Consider the following 7,989-nt stretch of genomic DNA (forward strand, 5'->3'; position numbering starts at 1 on the left):
TCTTACAATCCACTCCCTCCTCAGCCCATGCCATGAGGCTCACTGAGCCCTCTCTCATGGAGGGGACGAGTCACCTCCACCCCGCTAAGCCCAGTTTTGGAGTGAACACCTCGCTTGGCCACTCTCTCGGCAGCATGGGATGCTGTTCCCCCTCCGTCCTTAAAATGCTCTCTTCCCCTGGTTTACGTGACATCTGAGCTCTCCAAAATGTTCTCCCTGCCTCCTCGGCTTCTCCTTTCCAGTTTCTTTTGTTCTTCTCTTCCTCTGCCCATCTCTTAAATGCATCATTAATTACACTGCAGAACGCTAAGACAATAATGCAAACGTTTTCTCGATGAAAATGTCAGGTGAGTGACCATAGGTTCCGTACACTTTAAGGAAGGAAAGATCACTACGGCCTAGAGTGGTAAGGGAAGCCCCCGTGGAGAAAGAGAGATGGAAAGTGGGCGCGAACATGGGGTAAAGTATCAGAGAGAAAGAGAAATGGCATTCCTGGTGGAGGAACTTCCCACTAAGTGCACAGAAGGAAGAAAAGATTTAATCCAAAACTATTAAGCATCTCTTTGCTAGGCATGGCATAAAATAAAAAAGGAAGACATGAGTCCCTAGTTTAAATTTTAGCTTACGTTCCTGTGAAATGATCAGAAAGCAACATAAGGTAGCATTTGATAGAGGTATAGATGGTGCAAAGAAGGAAGAGATCAGCACGGGCTTCCTGGAGATGGCAGGACTTGTGGGCTATATTGCTCTGTTTGAATTAGGGTAGGCTAACTGCTCTATCGGAGATACAGCCTCTAATATATAAAAGCTCAAACACAAGAGACGTTTATGTTTTCTCACCTAACGGTATTGAGTGGGTGAATAGGCCAGAGGGGTGGCCCTGTTCCTCTCAGGCTTCCATAGTCACCCTGGGGATTGTAGCCAATGGACCCATCCATAAAGAGAAAAGAACATGAAGGATCATGGAGCCAGAAACGTATTTATGGGCCAGGTTGCTCACATCCTATTGGCTAGGACTTAGTCACATGGCCACATGTAGCTGCACGGGAAACAGTCTGGTCAAGTGCCAGGAGGGTGAGGGGAGCATGGCTTTTGGTGAGCAAAGAGCTGTTTCCCACTTGGTCCTTTCCCCTTGGCTGGAGATTAGGATGACATTTGGGTTAACCTATAGTACAAATTTGATCCATTCTTCATTATCCTCATTCTTTCCCTATCTTATGTGTTAAAAAGAGCTACAAAGACTCTACAGTTGTGAAGAGAGATACAGGTGCAGGTGCGAGTCAAGATAAAGGTCAAGAAACAGGAGAAAGCAGTGTGCTGGGCTACAGTGTCTAGAGAGGACAGCGTCTTCCAGCCCCTCCCTGTCTCTGCCCATTAACATGCCAAGTTGCCCTTATCTTTGGTGAAAGTTGTGACGTGGTGGGAGACACCTGTTGTTTCCTGGTGGGGGGAAGTTCTCAACCCACAAGTGAACTTGGTCAAGGTCCTCCCTCCAGGTGACCTGGGAGATGCTGCAGGGCAGTGTGGGGTGAAAGTGAGTCACCAGGCGCAAGCATCAGATGTATAATAATACTGTTCTGTACTTTGAACTTCTAAGGAAGATTTTACGTCTATCCCTCCTTTACTACTCACTTCTCAACCACAAGTTCAAAGCAAATATTATCATCCCCCATTTTACAGAGGAGAGTAACTGGAACTCAGAGAAGGGTAGGGACTCAAGTGGACACAGGATCAGGGCCCAGAGCAGAACCTGGCTCCCTAGATGGGGCCTCCCACAAGACCAACCTTACCCCCTCTATCTGAGTATGATCAAGTCACTGGTGGGTGGCTCTTCTCCCATTTCCCTGGAAACTGAGTCTCCTCAATGAGGACGCCTCATTGCCCTGCAAGGCAAAGGCTGCTGCTCCAGCTGGTGGGTTGCATGGAGGCCGTTCTACCCACCCTCAGCTGCCTAACTGGCCTGGGCGGTGTGGGTGGTAGTTAACGAAGGAGTGCTGGCTGGGGCACATTTGCATCCTGGTCCAGCGGGGAAGGCACTAAACATGCCCTTTGCCCCCTGAGGAACTTAGAGCTACTGGGCACCCTGCTGATTGCTTTTCCTGGGATGGGGTGGTGGTGGAGGGTTGGGGGGCACTACCTGCACCCCCCTCTGGGTGAGGATAGCTATCTCTCAAATTCTTATCTCACTGAAGGATTTTCTTATAAAAGTCAGTCTTTGTCTGCTTTTTTTCCCTTCCCCTCCCTTATCTTTTCTTTCTCTGAACCTGTTGCACTTCTGTCGTTAACTTCTAACAAAGGAAGCTTTTCTGGATTGTTTTATTCTTGCAAATGCAAACAACCTAACCAGGAGAGTCAAGGCAGGCCTAGCGGAGGCAGGCCTTTGTTGGTGGGGTGCAGGAACCAAGCATGGGAGCCCTCTTCTGGGACCGGAGATCCCCCAGGGAGCTTGGAGGAAAGGTGGAAGCCCTGCCCGGGATGACATCCTGTTAACCTCCAGGCTGTGGCCCCTTCAGGGCCCTGCGCTGTGGGAGGGTCGCTGAGGCCTGAGGTCTAGTGAAGGAACGAGAATGGACATTTCCCTCTTCACTCCCTGAAAACCACGCCAGCTCCATTTCCTGACCTGAGTCCTGCACCCAGTTATTCCCTCTGCCAGGGCTCCCTGCCCCATCCTGTGGGTCTCAGCTTAGACAGCACTTCTTCCCAGAGAAACGCTCCCCCATCAGCCCTGAATACACGTTGTTGTTAGTGCTGGTCTACTTGTTGGTTTTCACCAAAGGCAGAGTTACAGCAAAGCTAATACAGTTTAAATTTCAGGGCCCTTCCCTTGCTCCTTCCAAGGCCCTGTTCCTAATTTTATATTCCTAATTTTGTATTCTTTTTCCTAAAGGGGGCTTTTCAAATGTTTAAGCTTCAGGCCACATGCAACCCGGGTCTTCCTGTGGTATTTCCCATTGCTCTGCAAACTCCCTGATTCAGGGACTGTATGTCAGGTTCCCTGGGGTACTCCTAGGTCTCAACAGACAGGCTAGGCTCTCAACAAACGTTTGTTAAATGAAAAAAATGAAAGGAAGAAAGGATCCTTGGCTAGTGTTTAGCAGACCAGGGGTTCTCATTAAGAGCCCTCAGCACTGTCACCTGGGCAACCTGGACAGGCTGGCCTGTCCCTTTAGCACAGTGCAGTGTGGAGTGGAGTCCAGCTTGGAAGCTCAGGGACTTAGTTCTGGGATCTGGGGCAAATTACCCGCCTCTCAGTGGGCCCTGGTTGATTCAAATGTAACAAGGTGTTGTAACAACCGCCTTATCGATTAACAATAGGCATTGTGCTACAGATGGGTACAGTGCCTGACACTGAGTAGGTCTTAGGAAATGCCTTTACATACTCACTCCCTAAGGCACATTTTTTTTTTTTTTGCGGTACGCGGGCCTCTCACTGTTGTGCCCTCCCCTGTTGTGGAGCACAGGCTCCGGACGCGCAGGCTCAGCGGCCATGGCTCACAGGCCCAGCCGCTCCGCAGCATGTGGGATCTTCCCGGACCGGGGCACGAACCCATGTCCCCTGCATCGGCAGGCGGACTGTCAACCACTGCACCACCAGGGAAGCCCCCTAAGGCACATTTTTTAAAAATCCTTTTTATCTCTAGCATTGACAGCCCACTCTCCCCATAGCCTTTTAACCATGGCTTCTGGATAGTGGGGTTTTGGTGTGAAGGGTCCAGGCACACAAAGGGATTTGCCCTGGGCCCAGCACCCCACTAAGAATGGCCCTGAGACCATGTATGGGGTACCCCTTCTACACTGCTCCTTCCTACGATAAGATAGAGGACTGTAGGAAACATTCAAGGAACTTGAATAAAAATATAAATAATAAGAAAACAAGTCATGTGGCTAACCAGCTTCCGTCTGCAGCTGCGGTTGAGTTTTCCAGCCATTTAACCCAACTGGAACCCTCAGTGGCTGTAAAGTAGTAATTATTTATCTCTGTCTCTCAGAGAAGAAACAGACTGAAATGGCGTGAAGCCACCTGCCTAACTAAGGTTCCAGGGTGGGCAGGCGGCAGACCCAGAACTGCAGACAAGGTCCATGCTCCTGCCACCCCGGACACGGCCTCCGGTCCCCGTCCCTCGGCGCAGGATTGGCACAAACACTGCTCCATTCGTTCAAGTTCCCACTCTGACTCCCTCGTCTCGTGGGAACCAGGGCACAAGCCAATGCAAGAACTGACCTTGCCAACACAGTCCGGAGTGTGTCATTGTGGTTTCTCTCTAACAAGAATGGAGAAGTGGTAAATGTTTCTCACGTTTTCCTCTGGTCTCGTCCCACATTCTGTGTTTGCTCGTGCCAGAGCTTGAAAATTCAACAGCAAAGAGGGTAGAGGGGGGAAGAAGGCAGGGTGGAGTGGGAGGGGCAGTTTACTACCATTTACTGCAAGGCTAGTCTCCTACTCTTCACTTCTTAAAGTAGTAATAGGAGTCATAGTAACAATAGTAGCAACATTAATAATAATGACAGTTAACAACTACTGGTTGAGAGCTGTGTGCCATGCATTAACACGTAACAACTCTTTTGATCATTTAAACAGCCCAGTGAAATAGGTATTACCATATTTCTCCAATTCTAAGACATTTTTAAAAATCACCTTTTAGGGAATTCCCTGGCGGCCCAGTGGTTAGGACTGGGCGCTTTCACTGCCAGGGCTGGGTTCAGTCCCTGGTTGGGGAACTAAGATCCCACAAGCAGCGCAGCACCGTGCCTAAAAATAAATAAATAAATAAAATCACATTTTAACGTTTTATAATCCATGGTAATATGTCATATTATAATGGCTGGTGAAATTTTTTTTTAATCTCGTAGTAGTACATAAAATTAGGGTGCATTTTACAGGTGAAGCAAGTAAAATGGAGAAAAACTAAGCAATGTACCCGGGGTCCTACTGCTAGTAGGTAGCAGAGCCTGGATTAAGACACAAGTAGCCCAGAGTCCACCTGTTTGTCTGTTTGTTTTGCAGCCTCAGGCATCCTGCAAGCATCTCCCCATAGGTCTGCCTATCAGGAACCGGGCTCATGCTGACTGCATACTCGGTAAAATAGGATATATATTTCTTTCATTCATACTGATTTTGTTTTAACTTGTACACATAACCATGATTCTGTCTCTCACAGAAAACTCTGAATTTAGAAACTGCCTGAAGAAAAACAGAAGCCCAATTAAACCTGGGTGAGCCTGTGGTAAGAAACAGGCATCAGAGATATGTTCCAAGAAAAAATCCACCCCTGTGGCTGCTTTGTAATTCTTTTAGGCTTATGTTACATTTGCCTTCTGGCCTCAGTTTCCCCAACTGTAAAATAAGGGGCCCGCACCAATCCCAAACTTTTTTTGATGGTGCATCCTTAGCCCTTTAAACATTTGAGCACAATGTCTTCAATATATGTATCCCCTTTTTATTTACAAAGAGTGAAGTGTACTTGGATGTGTACGTATGTGTGTGTACAGTTCTATGAGTTTTAACGCATGTATAGATTTATAAAACCACCACCCTAATCAATACAGAACAGTTCCATCACACACACCCCAAATTCCCTTATTTTAACATAGGTGAAATTCTGCCCCTCATGCCTGGCAACCACTGGTTTGGTCTTCATCTCAGTAGTGAATTGTACACTTTAAAATGATTAAAATGGTGAATTTTATGTAATGTGAATTTTATCTTAATAAAATAATCTGTCTTAAATGAGTTGATCATATTTGTGAGGATCTATTTCTAGAATCTTATTTTGTTCCATTGATCTATGTGTCTAAACTTTCACCAGGACCACACTGTCTGGATTATTTAGCTTTAGGATAAGTTTTGAAATTGAGTAATGTGAGTACTCGAACTCTTGTTTTTCTTTTTCGAAATTATTTTGGTTATTTTAGGTTCTTTGCCTTTCCACATATATTTTAGAATTGGCTTGCCTCTATCTACCAAAAATCCTGCTGAGATTTTGATTGTTATTCCATTAAATCTATAAAATCAATTGGGCCTTGTAGAATTGCCATTAATATGTAGGACATTCAGTTAAATTTGAATTTAAGATAAAAATAAATTAATATTTAACATCATAGCATTCCAAATATTGCATGGGACATAATTATACAAAAAATTATTCATTATTTATCTGAAATTCAAATTTAACTTGGCAGCCTGTAATTTTTTTCCTAAATTTGGCAACTTTAGTTGGGGGAGAATTAATACTTAACTATCTGAGTGTTCTAATTTATGAACATAGTATTTTTCTTTATTTATTTAGGGCTTCTTTGATTTCCTTCATCAGTGTTTTGTAGTTTTTATAGTTTTTAGCATATAGGTCTTACACATGTTTTCTTAGATTTATACCTAGGTGTCATTTTGGGGGGCCTAATATAAATGGTATTTTAGAAGATTTAAGTTTTCAGTTGTTCATCGCTAGTATATAGAAATACTATTGCTTTTTGTATGTTGGCTTTGTATTCTACAACCTTGCGCTACTCAACTATTAGTTTTAGAAACTTTTTTTTGTAAATTTCTTGGACCTTCCTATGTAAGCAGTCATATCAGTTGCAAGTAGGGACACTTTTATTTCTTCCTTTCCTTTTTTTCTTGCCTTATTGCACTGACCAAGACTTCAAGTACAATGCTGAATAGGGATCATACGAATGGACATCCTTGCCTTTTTCCTGATCTTGAGGAAGAGGTTGGTTTTTGTAGATACAGTTTATTAGGTTAAGGATGTGTCCTTATATTCCTAGTTTTATGAGACTTTTTTTTTTTTATCATGAATGGATGGGAATTTGTCAAATGCTTTTTCTGCTTCAATTAATATGATAATTTTTTTCTTTAGTCTGTTAATGTAGTGTACTACATAGATTGATTTTCAAATGCTGAATCCGCCTTGTTTTGGTCATCATGTATTTTTTTTAATATATTGCTAAATTTCATTTGTTAATATTTTGTTAAGGATTTTCACTTCTATATTCATGAAGGATATCAGTCTGTAGTTTGCTTTCTATTCTCATTTTCTAATTTAAGCATTTAGTGCTAAAAATTTCCCTCTAAGCATTATTTTAGCTGTATCCCATAAATTGACATGTGTATTTTCATTTTCATTTAGTTCAAAAGACCTTCTAATTTACCTTGAGATTTCCTCTTTGATTGCTTTCAAGACTAGATAATTTCTATTAACCTATCTCCAAGTTCACTGACTCTGGTCATTTCCACTCTGCAACTGATCCTCTGAAGTGATTTTAAAATTTTGCTTATTGCGTTTTTCAGTTCTAAAAACTCCACTTGGTTCTTTTTCAATGCTTCCATTTTTCTTCTGAGACTTTTTATCGTTCCATTTGTTTCAAGAGTATTCACACTTACTTACTGGAGCATGGTTATAGAAGTTCCTTTAAAGTCTGATCATTTCAACATCTGTATTTTCTAGAAATTTGTGTCTGTTGATTGTCTTTTCCTTTGTTAGTTATTGAGGTGTTCCTGGTTCTTCATTACTTGAGTACTTTTGGATTGGATCCTAAATGTTTAAATTGACATTTAAAATATCATAAGAATTCTGTGTCTCATTTAAATCCCATGGAGAATATCAACTTTTTGTTTGCCTGTTTGTTTTAACAGGCAATAAGCCTTTTAAGTTCAGACTGCAGGGTCTAATTTGCCTCCTATGAGCTATGATTTCAATGTCCAACTTTCAAAGACTTTGCTGTGCTATTCAGATCTGTTGCACATCAGTGCCATCCAGTGACCAGTCTGAGATGTGTCTGGGTGATCTCCTCTATAGTTCAGTTCTTTAAGTCTTTGGTATGAATTTAGGATCATAGCCATGCATGTGCAGCTCAGGTGTGAGCCCAAAAATTGATACATACTTTATAGAATCCCTTTCCTGAGCTGCCTCTTGTCTAGTTTCCAAGGCTCCCCTTTCCTGGTCTTCTGATTAGAAATCCAAAGTTTTAATTTCCCCGTTCTGCCATTTA

This window comes from Stenella coeruleoalba (genome assembly GCF_951394435.1).
Source record: "Stenella coeruleoalba genome assembly, chromosome: 13".
NCBI classification, from domain to species: Eukaryota; Metazoa; Chordata; class Mammalia; order Artiodactyla; family Delphinidae; genus Stenella; species Stenella coeruleoalba.